Below are 16,333 nucleotides of genomic sequence, written 5' to 3'. Positions count from 1 at the left end.
AAAGACATGATTTTTTTTAAATAACATTTTCAACCAAGTTGATCATGTTCATGGATCTAATTCTTTACTACTAATTTTTGATCTGTGTATCATGGGACTCTCCAAGCATGTGTTATCTGATGAGTTTTCACAGTATTCTATAAATATATTTACAGTCATGGTTTTATATCTAGTGAATGAATCACTGTTCATGAGGCTGGTCGCTACAGAAATTATGCCTGACACACAAAGATAATACATAAATATTTGTTGAAGGAATGACTCACCAGGAAGATAAGTAACATAATTAAAATCACTGTCTTACTTTTTAAAAAAAAAACAAAAACAAAAAGCAAGAAGAAAGATGAGGATGGAGGGTGCCAAAGGAGAGCACAAGAGCAAGGGAGCACTTAGAGGGCAGGAGATAAAGGCTCGACTAATTCCTATCAGCTGGACCTGTGACAGATGATTACTCAGCTCTCTTTGCCTGGGGGATGCTGAAGCTTTGTCTTTCTTACAATCCTGGACAACAACAACAAGGCCTGCCAAGAAATTAACCAATAACCATTCGACAGAGAATAAATTAGTACATAAAAGCATATAAGACACTATGAATGGGAGATTTTGAAATAAACTGTTATTCTCATGACAATTAGAAATACAGCAAAGAGCTATAAGTCCCAGTTTTCTCCAATCTCTAAGTATGGATGGATAATTTAGACCTTCCCCAATGGCAAGAAAGTAGCCCAGTAGTAGGCACTGCTTAAGTCCTCTCTGGACCCCAGACTTGTATTTCAGCCTGAACCTGCAGCATTAATTTACATTTCAAATACAAGAAATGGATGTTGAGTGCTGATTATGTGGACCAAAAAATACACAGTTACGGGAACCAAAAAAAATGACTTTAGAGATAATCATTGCCCTTAAAAAGCTAAGAAAAGTGTTAAGTTGGAAAGGAAAGAACAACAATTCAACATTATAATAGTAAAATTGGGATGTGCAGGGTGGCTCAGAAGAAGGCTGGTTAATTCTGTGGGGTGTTTGGGGTTGGAATTCCTAAAGGGCAGATCAAGGTAGCAAGAAATTCAGGATATGGGTGAAGGGTGGTTTTTGATGGGATTCATACTAGTTAGGGAAGGAAGAGATCCCTGGAAAGGAGCTGATGAATTAGAAGGAAGCAGATATATCCAAGGACTGGAAATTTACTAAAGGGGGAAAAAAAAGCATACATAGCAAGTGTAAGGAATGAGAGGAAATTAAGAAGTCAGTGTCTTCAGAGGCTCCCCCTGGCCTTCCTGGTCACTGTCCATGGTCATATTCTGGATCTAAGGATCAGAGAGAGAATTCTTTCTGAGCTCCAGATAATGGCCATGGGAGAAATGTACTAAAACAGAGTTAACGTTAGGTTTAGTCATGTAAAAGAGTTCAAGGAGCTGAGAAGATAATTTGCTAGATGAATCTCACATATGAACTTTTTTTTTTTAGGTCAAGGTGAGTTTATTGTCCAAATAGCACAACCTAATTGCATCCAAAACCATTTTCAAATCCATCTTTAAGTTAGTCAGAAAAGCAGGTTATTATTTTTAAAAATCACTTAACACTGAACAGATAGGACCTATGAAAAGGCAGCTTGACTCTACCATGTCACCCTCATGGCCAATACAACATTTATTTCCCATACTTCTTAAAAGCCTTCCGTGTATACTGATCAGCTACTTTAGCACTTGCTCGCATGCCGACCAAATAAACACCCACATCTCTTACAGAGTACATGGTGAGAGAATAAAATTGACTGGATATGGCATCACACTCATTTTAAAGCAAAAACCATATATATATAATAATAATAAAAGAGAGTCCAAGACGAGAAACTGTAACACACAGAGAGAGAGAGAGAGATCTGAGGTACATAATAATGAACACAATGGAAAAAATCCAATGGCCCGGTGATCTGCCAGGGATTTCAGAGTAGGCCAGCAATTTAAAAAAAAAAAAAAAAACACAAAAAACACGAGAACTTTTTTTTTTAAAAGGATAAGCACCTGTCAAAATACACTGGCTACTGTAATGGCTACAGTCAGTAAGGCACTTTTTTCCCCCAAAGTAGGCTGCAGGCAAAGGGATAAATGTGGCAGCTCTAGCATGTGTGTGTATGTTTGCTGATGGCTTCTGGAAACCTAAGCCAAGAATCCGGTCTGACAGCCCAGCCAAGTCTAAAAGCAGAGACACGGATACAGAACGGTGGTTCTGGCTGAAGTGAACGTCCTGGGTCGTTCAGAACCCAGAATCATGTAAAGCCAAGTGGGATGAGGAAGCCATACACATACATCCTCTTGAATCTCCCGGCCCTATTGTGTACAAACGGGTGACAGGAACTGCCCCGAGCCCCCTGTGCTCCGTAGCCAAGGAGCGCCGGCTGGCTGAAGACGCTCTCAGCACTAATTACCGTCTCAGCACTAGTTTCCCTTTTAAAGCTATTCTCAGGGTCGGACTGTCTCAAAGATAAACAAAGAGGAATCCTTCTGGCTTAGAAGCCAACTGGCGTACTCAGATTTCCTCCCCATTCTTACCTACCATTTCCACTCCACCAATATTCTCTTCTTGAGCTCGAAAATCATTATTTACGTGAGCTAAGGTGCGAGTCTATTTCTTCTCCCAGCCCTGCCCCCTGTGGCCCGTGGAGGGAAAATTCCTCTGCCCTCTTTGAGAAAGTCATCCAAGGCTGCTACCGTCCTAACCCGGCAGTCCCGGGGCTCCCAGGGCAGCGTGGACATGGCCTTGGGGACGGGCGGCAGCCCCTTCGGAAGGGAAGCCCCCGATGGCCGCAGCCGGGGTGGCGTCCCCTCGGAGCCACGGGTGCCCGCCTCGGATGCTGAAGGAGGCCGAAGGGGAACCGGTCTGGGGGACGCAGGGAGCTGCTCGGTGGGGTGGGGCAGTTCCGGAGGACAGCGTCCTCGGACACAAGCCCCTTCTCTCAGCCTGGGGTGGGGGTGGGGGGGCATTCGGCTGAGGCATCGGTCCCCCGCCCCCGCCTGCAGGCTTCTCGGCTGTTAGGGACCCGCATCCCATACGGACTTTTCATTCATTCAGAACTGTGGCAAGAGTTGGAGGAGAAAAAAGAACCTCATCGGCAATTTATCATATTGGTGGAATAACAAACTGAATCTTACAAAGATTCAGCACGTGGGTGGAGGGAGAGGGTAACATGGAACCGGAGGGAAGAGATGTCAGGGTAGGAGGGACAGCCGCTAGGGACAACTATACCGATATGCATTAGAGTCCTTACAACCGGAGTTTCTTTCCAGCCCTTTTCAGGTTCGGTGACAGAATGAAAAAGAAATATTCTTCCCCTCTCTCTTTGCATGTGTCTCTCTCCACTAAGTGCTGCTCCCTTCATTATCTAAAAATGAACAAAACTATCCAGGTTGGGGAAGGTTCCAGATCTTCAAAGGGCTGTGTTTAGGGTCTGGCGGTTGGGAACTTTTCAGTAGGCTCGGGGATTCTGCAGTTCCATTAGTGGGAAGAGAAGATGGTAAGGCAAGTAAAGGTAGGTAGAGATTTATTTGTCCAGATAGATACAGAGACATTTGTGTGGATACAGAGACAACAAAAACCATTATCAGAAGGACACATACTTCAGGTTATTCTTCCAGTGGCGATAGCTCTTTGTATGAATCAGTGTAGAGGACATATATGCCCATTTTATAGGATATGAAGCATAATTTTTACGGTTTTCATTTATTATAGAGGTTTACAGTCATTATACTTTTTACTTTTATGGTGTACTCTTTGTCCCATATATGGATTTTTTGATGCCGAGGCCTTCTTCGGGGACAAAATTCCCTATTATGATATATGGGATAATACGATCTGCTCTGTAATGTTGCTTTATGTTCAATTTCTAAGGGCAGAACATGGCAAAAGCTATCTGCATAATTCAAATCAAAAGAAAAAAATTCATTGGGACTCAATTCCGATAATTGCTTCAGTTCTTTCTTTTACTTAGGAAACATACCATGATGGTATACTATTTCTTAATTATGTTCCAGTGTTTAGCACCAGCCAGAAATGTAGAAAGGATAAGACAGACAATCTTTAGGGTAATTTAAATGCTTAAAGTCTTGGTTCTCAAACTTAATATGCATAAAAGTCACCTGAGACGATAGTGAAGATTGTAGATACCCAAGTCTCACCTCCAGACATTTTAAGTCACGAATTCTAGGATGTGACTTGGGAGAATGCATCTAATAAACAGGCCAGTTGATTCTGATGCCAGTGGTCTTAGGCCACATATTGGGAAACCCTGGCTTAAGAGAATGTGAATACTTACAGAGCCTATGAACCACAAGCAGAAAGCAGGAGAGATCCACTCTCTGGCATGGATTCCACAGTCAATCCACATGGCAATTTTGGGCCTTTGTTCTTTTCTAGAAACCTGCACAGAGAAAATCAAAAAACAGTAATAAGAGGCTTCAGGATAATAACTTCCATATATATAGTGCTTCTACTTAATCCTTTTAGCAAATCTATGAAATATGCATTATTCGCTGCATTCCTTTGAGAATTCTCAAGGGAAATTAAAAGCTGGTGTGATTAAAGGATAGTAGCTAAGGTCACATAGCTGGTGAGGGTTGGGACTGAGGTCTGAAGCCAGGACTCGATTTAAAACTCTTTTTTCTTTAACTTTTATTTTTTTTAATGTTTAAAATTTTTTATTGAAGTATAGTTGATTTAGTCTTGTGTAAAGCTCTTTTTATTCCCTCACAATCCCCTTGCGATACCAGTGCTGCATGAGGTGGGTGTAGAAGTAGACAGCAGGGAACTAGTGTTTCAGGCCATACCTTCACACTCTAGTTAGAATTAAGCGGTTATGTGTTGGGTGCACAGTTTTCTGTGGGAGGGGTGGGACAGAGAAAGGCTTGGGAGAGGAAAGCCAGTGGTCCAAGATAAACTTGGGTTCCCTCACCATTTTCCCCGGGTGCACACTCTTAATGTGTAGATTATTTCCCTATTTCACACAAAAAGAAGCACACATCTAGCTTCACACCAATTTATTACCAACAGGTCTGGGGACAGAGGCGTCATTCTGATTTCCCATCTGGGGGACTAGTGGAGCTTCCAGCTTTCTGGAATAAGAACTCCCAACCTTTCCTCCATGATAGGCTTTGATGTCTTTAGAAGAATTCTCAAAAACACCTCCAAACAAAATGAATCATAATTCATTTGCTTTTAAACATTAGTTAGACACACATTTTAGAGTATGGAGGGAAGGGAGAAGAGTGTTGCAAAATCAAACAACTATGTGGGGTTGGAATTCCAAAACAAGAAAAAGAGAGAGTTCGATTTTTAAACTCCCATCTATGCCACTCAGGGAGGTTCTTCTTAACTAACCTGGAGCTAGTGATATCCAATAAGAAGGCAAGTGAGAAAGTCAAATGGCTTTGGCCACAAAGGGTCAAATTGTACAAAGAGGAGAACTACCCAGCTGATTTAATCTACTCAGGGTAAAAGAAATCCTGAGTTGTCTGCACTAGTTGCCTTAGCAGACCTTCTGTTTTACTGTGCTGAGCAAATGCTCTTGGTGCCGGTCCTTACACTGGGAGGACGGAGGAATCCCAGAGACTCACATGATGTGCACATCCTTGGTTGAGTACGATTGGGAGTAATGCATGCAGAAAGCATGGTTTTCCAACATGTACATTAGGTCCCAGAAACACAAGTTCCAAAGAGTACACACAACACGGCTGAAAGTAAATGTCATGGGTGGGTAGGCCATGATTACATGGATCCAGTCTGGTTGACCAACTCGGCTGCCAAGAGGACCCAATTTTCCTACGTCTGCCTTGAGTTTGCACTGCAAGTTCTTGTCAGAACAGATGAAAACCCAGAAATCCTGAGTCAAAATCTTATCTTTGGATGATCGAAGAGGTCCACCTATCACAATTTAGATAATGTTGGGAAACTGTATAAATTAAATGTTCCTAAATCAGATGTATTTTTCCAATGATTAATTTTTTTTCCAGAGCTTCTTTTTAATTTATTTTATTTATTTATTTTTTTCCTTCAGGGGAAAGAGTGGTTAAAAAAACAGAACTGCAGACTTAGAAATTAACAGGCAGGAATTAGTTTGGTTTCATGGCTCCCAATGTTCTTCCTGTGGCCACATTCATTGACTTTACTAAGGCCAATTTATTCAACTGAAAATAAAGAACCAGACAGGTGGTGACTGAAGCAAAAGCTATCATATCACCCCTGCTGCCCAAAATCCCAGCATTGTCCTAATTCCTATCCTTTCCTAAGTTTTGCCGTTCAACTCTTTCTTTGGTTCTAAAAACTGTATCAATGTCAATATTTGTTCAATCACAGATTCCCCTACTCTTTTTTTTTTTTGCCTAAGTCAGTTAGTCAGAGGTGGTGGTGTTAATAAAACAGGATTTGAAATTTAATCTAGACCACTCCCCTCATTTTATGAAGGTAGGCATTAAAGCCCAGGAAGGTTAAATGGCTTATCTATGTCACAGAGTTGATACTCTTAGACCAACACTACATTAGTAAAGGAAAAAAATTTAAAGGTAATAACCAATCCCTAAATAGCTGGATATTAAAGTTGAGGAACACTTATAATACACATATTTCCAGAACTCAAAAAACAAAAAAAATCCAAGTAATAACAAGCACTGCTGGAGAATTTAACACATCCCCCAAAGTTGAAAGGTCAACCACTCTTCCCACAACATACCTTTAAAACATAAAGTGGGTACTTCTCATATGAGGATCCAATGTGGATTTTTTCAACCATATCAGGATACCACTCAGTCATAACTTCTATCCAAGAATAGATCTATCAGAGCAGAAACCAGCAGTCACAGAGCAAGTTCAAAGCATTTTCCTGACAAAGGAAACAGACCACTTCTTCGAGGAAGGGCAATCCCTTGAAAACACTTGTATGTGGAGAGAATGAGGGACTCAAACACTTGGGGTAGGGTGTTTCTTCTGCTGTTTAGAAAAATCAGTAAAACTAAAGTTTTGAAAAATATCAAGGTTTAGGGAAAAAGTACTAAGAAACTTACGACAAAGTAGGAAAAGATTACCTTCAAAGCAGCGCTCCTTAAGTTATTTTTAAAGGCTCGTCACATTGAATCCCTACCTCTGTGTATGAAATCCTCTTTACCATTCAAGAGTTCATTTCTATATGAAAATTTTTTTTAAATATCCACTTTTCAAGAGTAACCTAAGGAAGTCCTGGGCACTGTCTTTGAACAGGATAAATCGAGGTGCCATTATTTCTTACTGAAGACCTGTGGACTCACAACAAAAACTGTGAAATGATGAGAAGCAAAGTGGAAAACAATCTGGAGGAAAAAAATTTCTCTTCTACCCAGGGAAGGAGTTTGATTCTGGACCTCTCTCCTGGGTGGAAGTGTAGTGGTCTGTGATTCTGTCAAGATTATAATAGAAAGAAAAAACAAAAATTTCTGGGTCTGACTTTAGGCTAGTGCCCACCTGAAAGCAGGCATTGAATGATGGAGCCTGGCCATGTTTTAATGTAGACCAACTTCTCAGGGGCCATTTTTAAACTTTTACACCTTCTGCAGTGGGAATGACCAACCCATGGCCTTATCTCTGGGAACTTTTCTAGAGGTAATTTCAAATAGCCATCCTAGCTGATGGGAACGGGAGCACCATTTACCCTTGGATCCTCTTAGAGGAACATAACTAGGGTGAGTGGTATGTGGGAGCGGTTGTCTTGTGCCGAGAGTTCAGGTGCTCCTGGAAGGCCTACCTGCTGCCAAGTACCAGTGCTGTCAGTATCTGAGGTGCCGGAAGTTTAACCAGCAGGGATTTCCTCATTGGGCCTCTGTTTACTGTGTTAGTCCTCTAGGGCATGCATACACCTGAGAGAACTACTATATCAAACTATTTTGTGTTACAGCATTGATGGTTCCGTAGATTTCCTCCAACAGCGAGGCTGTGTTATATAAAGGCAGCTTTACGGAAAACTTTATTCATTTCACAATCTGCAGTAATCATGGTCACATCCTTTGAATAACTCTTTTCTTTTGCCATTTGTTTTATGTGATGCTTTTCAGTCATTTGTTTTTCTCCCCTGCAGGGGATTACTTAAAATTTCCTAGTGAGAGTCAATGACAAAAGAAACCCCTCTTGCCCCTCAAGTGAACGTGTGGTGAGGACCGAAGGAGAGATCAATGTTGAAGGGGAAGAAAGGACTTGGCAGATTTCCGGGGAGCAAGATTGCCATGGTTCCTACAAACTTCTTAGAAAGGATTGGGCGTGGGAGCGAGGAGAGGTCCAAACTGTTTTCTGGAATGTCACTGTAATGAAATGAATTGTGTTCCCCCTCAAATTCATATGTTGAAGCCTTAACCTCCAGTACCTTAGAATGTGACTGCATTTGGAGATAGGGCCTTTAAAGAGGTAATTAAGTTGAAATGAGGCTGTTGGTATGGACCCTAATCCAACCTGACTGGTGTTCTTATAAGAAGTGGAGATTAGCACGGACAGAGAGACGCCAGGGATGTGCACACACAGAGAAATGGCCGTGTGAGGACACAGCAAGAAGGTAGCCATCTGCAGGTCAAGGAGAGAGGCCTCAGAAGAAACCAGCCCTGCTGACACCTTGACCTTGGACTTCCAGCCTCCAGAACTGTGAGAGAGTAAATTTCTGTTGTTTAAGCCACCCAGTATATGTCACTTTGTTATGACCGACTAATACAGTGTATGGCAAACTAATACTTTTTTCCTCCCATGTCTTTCCAACTCTTTCTTGGGGTGAGGGTAAGAAAAAAATAAGCCCTTTGAACAAAGTATTTAAAATATACCAGAAAAAAAAATTTTTTTAATGTTCATATCCTTTATTTATTTATTTAGGCTACACCATGTGGCTTGTAGGATCTTAGTTCTGCAACCAGGGATTGAATGTGGGTCCTCGGCAGTGAAAGCACGGAGTGCTAACCACTAGACTGCCAGGGAATTCCCAGAAAAATGTTTTTAAATACCTCTGTTTAAGGCATTCCACTCTTCCCACCAAACCCAACACAGCATTGACATAGTTAGATTCTCCATTTGCAAACTGTGCCTACCCAGCCTCTCCACTCTGGACCTCAAGTTTGCTGATGCAGGGCTGATGTAGGAGGCTGGAGGGAGGTGGTCTAGGTAGAATAGACAGAGGCAAGGTAGGAGAGAGAAAGGAGAGGGCTGCAATTGTAAGATCCCCGTCAACCAGCCAGGTACATCCATTCTAGAAGCACACTGAGTTCTGGTGTAACTAACTGGAAAAGAACAGATGCTTTTGAAGATTCAATAGAAAACTTTCTCATTACTTAAGCCTTAGATGTCTTAAAAATATGGATATGGTTCTTAACAGTTTCTGGGCACCTAGCCAAAGATGATAAAAATACTTGTATTAAGGAATATAGCAGCATATGCCTATGAAAGAATAGAAGGTATCAAGGGATTTGTACTACTTGGAGTATATTATATTGAAAAGAAAGTGCTCCAAGGGGTTCAACTAACAAATATGGCGAAATGGCTTTTAGAGTATGATGCGAAAGCTTACTGAGGCCAACTGAACATTGATATATTGCTTAGGTTCCCTCTAGAAAAATCAGAACCTATAAGTACTAATAGGAAAAAAACCAATTTCTTAAAAATTAAAACACAGGCATTACCAACATTATTATTATTACTATTATTACTTAAATAGGTTCTTTCTGAGAGGAATAAAATGCACTTAAATACTTTATTGTGTACTAAATATAAGTGAATAAATTCCTTTAATTCAGTGAGATAATATGGCGATTATTCAGTAAGAGTACAATTAAGATAATGGTCTAAGGAGACATGATTAATTGGACTGTTAATTTTTTTGTGGCAGTTTCAATAAAAAGGCCCTATTTTTAATTTCCTGTTGTTCCTTAGAATGCAGTGTTACTCCTAACAGAGATACTCCTAGCTATGGACAAACAGGCTGCTTAGAGGCAATTTCCAAAATATGATGCCATCTTCCCAGGGAAGATATCTACAAAAGGATGAATTACTTCTGTATAATCAACCTAATTGTGATTTTTTTTCACCCTCTTCCACCAATTATGATTCTCTAATAATTTCCCATGGCTGAAATGGCAATGCTCGTTAAACGAAAATAGGAATTTTTGAGAGAAACGTGACAGCTTACCTCATTTAGTGAGTGATACTGCTCATAGTAGGAGGTGGAGGCCCGGGGGCTGATGGTGTCATTGGAAGTCTGCTGCTGGATAAGATCTTCCACATTTTCCAACAGGACCCTGGGTTATGAAACAGGGCATGAGCTGGTTGCCAAAGAGGGCTCTGATTTTCCTGCATGGCCCATTGCAGGCACAGCAGGTGAGCAAGGGGGAAAAGTCACTAAGAAATCTAACAAGCACAAGGTGAAAACACCGCCAGCTAACATTATGATAAGCTGAAATACACAAGTGCTCTGGGTAGAGCCTCATGGGCATTGGAGGGATAGTGGCTCCTATGGGGTATGTTTTCAGGGCCTCCAAAATCTCACCCCTTCTCCAACATTATGAACATTTCTCAACTGTGACTCATTAGTGTGTTTTATGTGAACATACAGGTTAATGGACAATGTTCTTCAATCCAGAGGAACATTGTATTATTCTGTTTTCAGTTAAGGACCGAGGAGAAGCAGAAAGCCTTTTCTTTTTATTTTTCCCTGTGAGTCACTGACCTACACCAGATGCATGTATAGGTATATATATGCATGTATAGGTTCTGCATGGCCAAAGTTGGTCAAATCTCTAGAGAAATAAGAGCACAGGAATAGGGAAGGTACAGGAAAGTGATCTCATTTAATTTCTCTTGCAAAGGATCACACAGTCAACTAGGCACAAACATCTTAATTAAGACAGACTGAAGCCATTCTGTCACCTGGGATGAACAATTGAAAGTTAGCTGTCATTCTAATAAAGCTTTCTTTACTTTTGCTTAGGTCAGGGGGTAAAAGCCAAGCCTTTGACATCAGAAAGGTCTGAGTATGACTCCTAGCTCTGCCACGTTCTAGCTGGCTGACCTTGAGAAATTCCTTTGAAAATCTGCAAATTTTTTTCATACACACAATGAGGATAGTATTTACCTCACAGGATTAAATAAGGATTAAATGATACAATGTATAGAAAGGCTCAGCACCTTTCCTGGAAGGCAGGAAACACCAATAACATATTATTAATAATAATCATAGTGTATTATCCAAAGGTTGCCCATTGATACACAGAAGACAGCATGGCCTCCAGGAAGTGTCAGGGCAGTAGAGGGACACTGGCGCTTGGGCAATGGATACAGAAAGGAGATGTGGACAGGAGACTCCAAAAGGAAGAAGGCATGGACTCTGAACAGAAATCATACCTGATGCAAATTTTAGTTTAGGGCCAGACATTCCAGAATGTTCACTGACCTTGTGAAGGAAGCAAAATCTCCTTCAGCAGCTGCTTTTTCAAGAGATACCACAAAGCCTACTAAAGTGAATGACAATTTTGCTCCCCAAGTCCAGGCACAGAGTAGAGGGACTATAAAAAGGAAGGAACTGGGAGGAATGGTAAGAGGCTCCTCAGCTCGTTGAGTCTAACAGTGCTTTTCAGATAAGGGACCAAGGTCATGAGAGGTAAACCACTTGTCCAGGGTCACAGAGCTAGCCCCTTGGGCTTCATCACCAATCCGTTCCAGAGATGTCCATGTTGTCATGTTTAATGTAAGTATTTATTTTTCCAGGAAGCAACGACACAATCACTAGTAAAATGCATCATAGGTGCTTAGAACAGCTGCTCAGTAAATATGGAATCATGCCTACCTGAACGGAATTCTGCTCTCATTTAAATGGGCTTTCACGTTGCTTACATCAGACGCATTCACAAAAAAATGGACTTCTTTGTTCTTCGTAATAAATTCAGCTGTTACTGGCTGCCAGAGGACAATCTGCAGTTTCAAGGGGGAAAATTGATAAAAACAAAGACAGTTTTTCACATCATTCTCGTCTGTAGCTAAAGCCATAAAAGGGTTTTTATAAGGGAAATAAAAAAGACATTCCTGGTCACTGGTCCCCATTTACACATGTGGTAGTGGAAACATTTATTTTACAGGGGGCTTGTTTTATTCTTTTCTGTAACCCCAAGTGGTTAAAGAGGGCCTGGAACTTACTAGGTACTCAATAAATATTTGGCGAGGCAATGAACTAATGAATGAATTCATGAATGAATATATTTATGGTCCAACTGTAGAACTGGATGTGTATGTCAAATGTTTAAAGAGAAATGAAAGTTTGTCTAGAAAGAAAGTTGATTAAATGTTGCTTTTCTTTAATAAAAATTCCATATCCTTGATACTATTATGATGTTAGTGTTCCTTTTCTTTAATCTAATTGCCTTTGGGAAATGTATTCCCATACATAATATTTACATTTTTTTTTCTATTTTACTGAGCTTTTTTTAAAGCACTTTCACACTCATTGCCTTTGATCATTATAACAACATCTTGCCATAAACTAAGCAGGTGTTATTATTTTCATTGTTCAGATGAAGAAATTAAGGCTCGAAGCTAAGTTGCCTAAAATCACACGCCAAGAAGTGGCAGAACAAGATCTAAGTCCTGAATCTCAGATGCTTCCTCTGGCAGTATTTCCTCTGTCCACGGTGTGGTGGCTGTGAGGACGCGCCGGGCAGCTCTTCTGTTGGGAGAGGCTTAGTTCACTAACCTTCCCCGCTGTTGTCCCTCTTGATTCCCCCCTGGCTTCTCCAGGGCTGCAGCCAGCCAATGACAGAGCATTGCGGGTGTATTATTGCAGCCCCATTCCTGCTAGATTAGGGTTTCCTCTTACAGATGTCTTCGGCTTAAGGACTTATCATGGTCCAGCCAAACCTTCATTGGGACTGCCCTGTGGTCTAGAGGTTGTCCACGCACAACCCTCCTTGCACACATGTCAGAGCTGCCTGATGGTCTGTGGGTACTCCCTGCCACCTCCAGCTCCCTCCTCTTCATCCTTCACAAGCAGCCCCCATAACAAGTCTCTCACATCTCTAATATAGTTTTGACCTCTGCTTCTCAGAGAGCCCTAACCCAGCAACCATGGAGCCATCAATATTCTATCAGGATATTTTGTAAGGTATCAGTTTTCTATTTTCTGGGGAGTTGAGTCCCAGGCATGACAATTTCAATAAATTTTCCTTTGTGTTTTTGGTGCTTACACCTTGGTTAAGTATTATTGCTTTTTAAACAAAGATCTATTGGATTTCTGTTACTGTAGCATTTTTGTAAGTACTCCCCCCCCCTTTATTTTTTGGTGCTGAAACCCAGGAATGAACCAGTAAGTTCACACTTTCAATGCCTAGGTACTGTCATGTAATTCGCTGAAAAGCCAATAGCATAAATGAAGAAAGTTTGACTTGGGGAACCAGTAAAATCATGTGATTATGGGAAGGAGGAGAAGGCTACAAGGAAGAGGTTTACACCAGCTGTATATAAGTCAGACGACATATAGGAGAGAACATGGCACACCAGACTTGTATAAAATATAAACAACAAGAAGATAAATGAGGGAGAAGTTACCTCATATGTTGTAGTAGTATTCTGCAGAATTTGAACTTGCCTGGAGGTTCTAGGAAGAGCAGATAAAACCTGGCCACTGGGGGAAAAAATAAAACAGGATTTTGATCTTAAATAAAAAGTGAAAATAACATAAATTATATTGGGAGGTGCTTCTAGGAAATTGTAAAAAGGAAACAAAATGTTGAAAGAAAAGAGGATCTCACCACAGATTTTAAAATAACCTTAGATTTTGCTTCCAGTCAAGATGGAGAAACAGGGACCAAGTTTACGCTCCTGCTTGAAACAAATAAAACACTGGACAATGTATATAAAACAATGTCACTCAAGAAATTGAACATCTGCAATATGATGAAACACTGTATCCTGGATTGGGTCTTGGAACAGAATCGTGGAAAAACTGGTGTAATCTATAGAAAGCCTGCAGTTTTGTTAAGAGTAGTGTGCCAGGGCCTCCCTGGTGGCGCAGTGGTTGAGAGTCCGCCTGCCGATGCAGGGGATACGGGTTCGTGCCCCGGTCTGGGAGGATCCCACATGCCGCGGAGCGGCTGGGCCCGTGAGCCATGGCCGCGGAGCCTGCGCGTCCGGAGCCTGTGCTCCGCAACGGGGGAGGCCACAACAGTGAGAGGCCCGCATACCGCAAAAAAAAAAAAAAAAAAGAGTAGTGTGCCAATGTTGGTTTCTTGCTTTTGACAAATATACCATGATAATATAAAATGCTAACAACAGGCGAAACTGGGTGCATGGTATAGAGAAACTCTCTGTAATATCTTTGAAACCTTTCTGTAAATCTAAAAATATTTCAAATAAAATTTTATTTAAAAAATAAAACAGGGCTTCCCTGGTGGCGCAGTGGTTGAGAATCTGCCTGCCAGTGCAGGGGACACGGGTTCAAGACCTGGTCTGGGAAGATCCCACATGCCGCAGAGCAACTGGCCCCGTGAGCCACAACTACTGAGCCTGCGCGTCTGGAGCCTGTGCTCCGCAACGGGAGAGGCCGCGATAGTGAGAGGCCCGTGTGCCGCGATGAGGAGTGGCCCCCACTTGCCGCAACTGGAGAAAGCCCTTGCACAGAAACGAAGACCCAACACAGCAAAAATAAATAAAATTTAAAAAAATAAAAAAAATAAAAAAAATAAAACAAAAACATGCACTGAGAACTCCAGAAGACAAAAGGTTATGATAATTTCTGCTTGTCATTATGAGCAAAGGCTTCATGGAAGAGGTAACTGGGTAAGTAAGCAGTGTAATGGCAGACTGGCAAGAGACAAAAGGGCATTGTTGGGGAAACGGCAAGCTGTTTATTTTTGCCAAGTGTAGGATTTAGGTGTTTAGGGCAAGAGAAGAATGATAGAAGTGAGTTTGGAAACTTATGTTAGTTCTCCCCTAGAGAAGTTTTCCAATGCACGCTGAGAAATTTGGCCTTTATCTAGCAGGCAATTAGGAGTTAAGAAAGTGACATCATTTGACTTGTGATTTACAAGAATAATTTTGATGCCAGAGTGGAGGATAGTTTATTTTGGAAAGCCTGATTAAAAGATTCTAAACTCTGGAAATAAGCCTATGGAGACTTGATTATCAAAAAAGAGAAAGAGGAGCTCCCAGAAACAATAGATTCAGAGATTTGGTGCCAATCACTGCTACAGTTAAGCGTAAACTATTCAACCAGTGATAAATGACATATGTCCAAGGATATGTATCACAAGATGATTCATAGTAACAATAACTGGGAACCACATGAGCGCTTATCAGTAACAGAATTGTTGAATGTTGGTGATGTCTCCACATTCTAGAATGTTTTGTAGCCATTATAAAGAAAGAGTTAGTTAAAATAGTTAACTTGGGGGAGATTTACATGATTCATTAAGAGAAAGAAGCAAGAAGTGAGTGGATAATTGTAAGAAATATTATCCCATTTTTGTAAAAAAATCAGTTCGAAAGCAAAAGGAAACTTATAAGTGTTAAAAGAAGGAGAAAACAGCCTCATCCATGAGAGAGCAGACAGCAGAAGCAAGAAGAACTACAATCCTGCAGCCTGTGGAACAAAAACCACATTCACAGAAAGACAGGCAAGATGAAAAGGCAGAGGGCTATGTCCCAGATGAACGGACAAGATAAAACCCCATAAAAACAACTAAATGAAGTGGAGATAGACAACCTTCCAGAAAAAGAATTCAGAATAACGATAGTGAAGATGATCCAGAACCTCGGAAAAAGAATGGAGGCAAAGATTGAGAAGATGCAAGACATGTTTAACAAAGACCTAGAAGAATTAAAGAACAAACAAACAGAGATGAACAATACAATAACTGAAACGAAAAATACACTAGAAGGAATCAATAGCAGAATAACTGAGGCAGAAGAACAGATAAGTGACCTGGAAGACAGAATGGTGGAATTCACTGCTGTGGAACAGAATAAAGAAAAAAGAATGAAAAGAAATGAAGACAGCCTAAGAGACCTCTGGGACAACATTAAATGCAACAACATTCGTACTATAGGGGTCCCAGAAGGAGAAGAGAGAGAGAAAGGACACGAGAAAACCTTTGAAGAGATTATAGTCGAAAACTTCCCTAATATGGGAATGGAAATAACCACCCAAGTCTAGGAAGCACAGAGAGTCCAATACAGGATAAACCCAAGGAGAAACATGCCGAGACACATAGTAATCAAATTGGCAAAAACTAAAGACAAAGAAAAATTATTGAAAGCAGCAAGGGAAAAATGACAAATAACATACAAGGGAACTCCCATAAGG

At 41.0% G+C, this 16,333-nt stretch overlaps 1 protein-coding gene across 1 annotated transcript in view; it reads right to left on the bottom strand.

Annotated features, from left to right (window-relative positions):
- The window catches only part of ZC3H13 (zinc finger CCCH-type containing 13), a 136,508-nt gene that overhangs the window by 109,402 nt on the left and 10,773 nt on the right, over window positions 1-16,333 (bottom strand). The window contains exons 2-6 of the transcript XR_014291681.1: window positions 13,579-13,654; window positions 11,828-11,952; window positions 10,175-10,283; window positions 6,719-6,820; window positions 4,310-4,414 (exon numbers count right to left, since the gene is read on the bottom strand). The gene's annotated coding sequence lies outside the window, so the exon portion shown is untranslated. The remainder of the gene's footprint in view (window positions 1-4,309; window positions 4,415-6,718; window positions 6,821-10,174; window positions 10,284-11,827; window positions 11,953-13,578; window positions 13,655-16,333) is intronic.

The sequence above is a fragment of the Mesoplodon mirus genome, assembly GCF_964341445.2.
Source record: "Mesoplodon mirus genome assembly, chromosome: 17".
Lineage (NCBI taxonomy): Eukaryota > Metazoa > Chordata > Mammalia > Artiodactyla > Ziphiidae > Mesoplodon > Mesoplodon mirus.
This window is presented reverse-complemented; position numbering and strand designations above follow the sequence as displayed.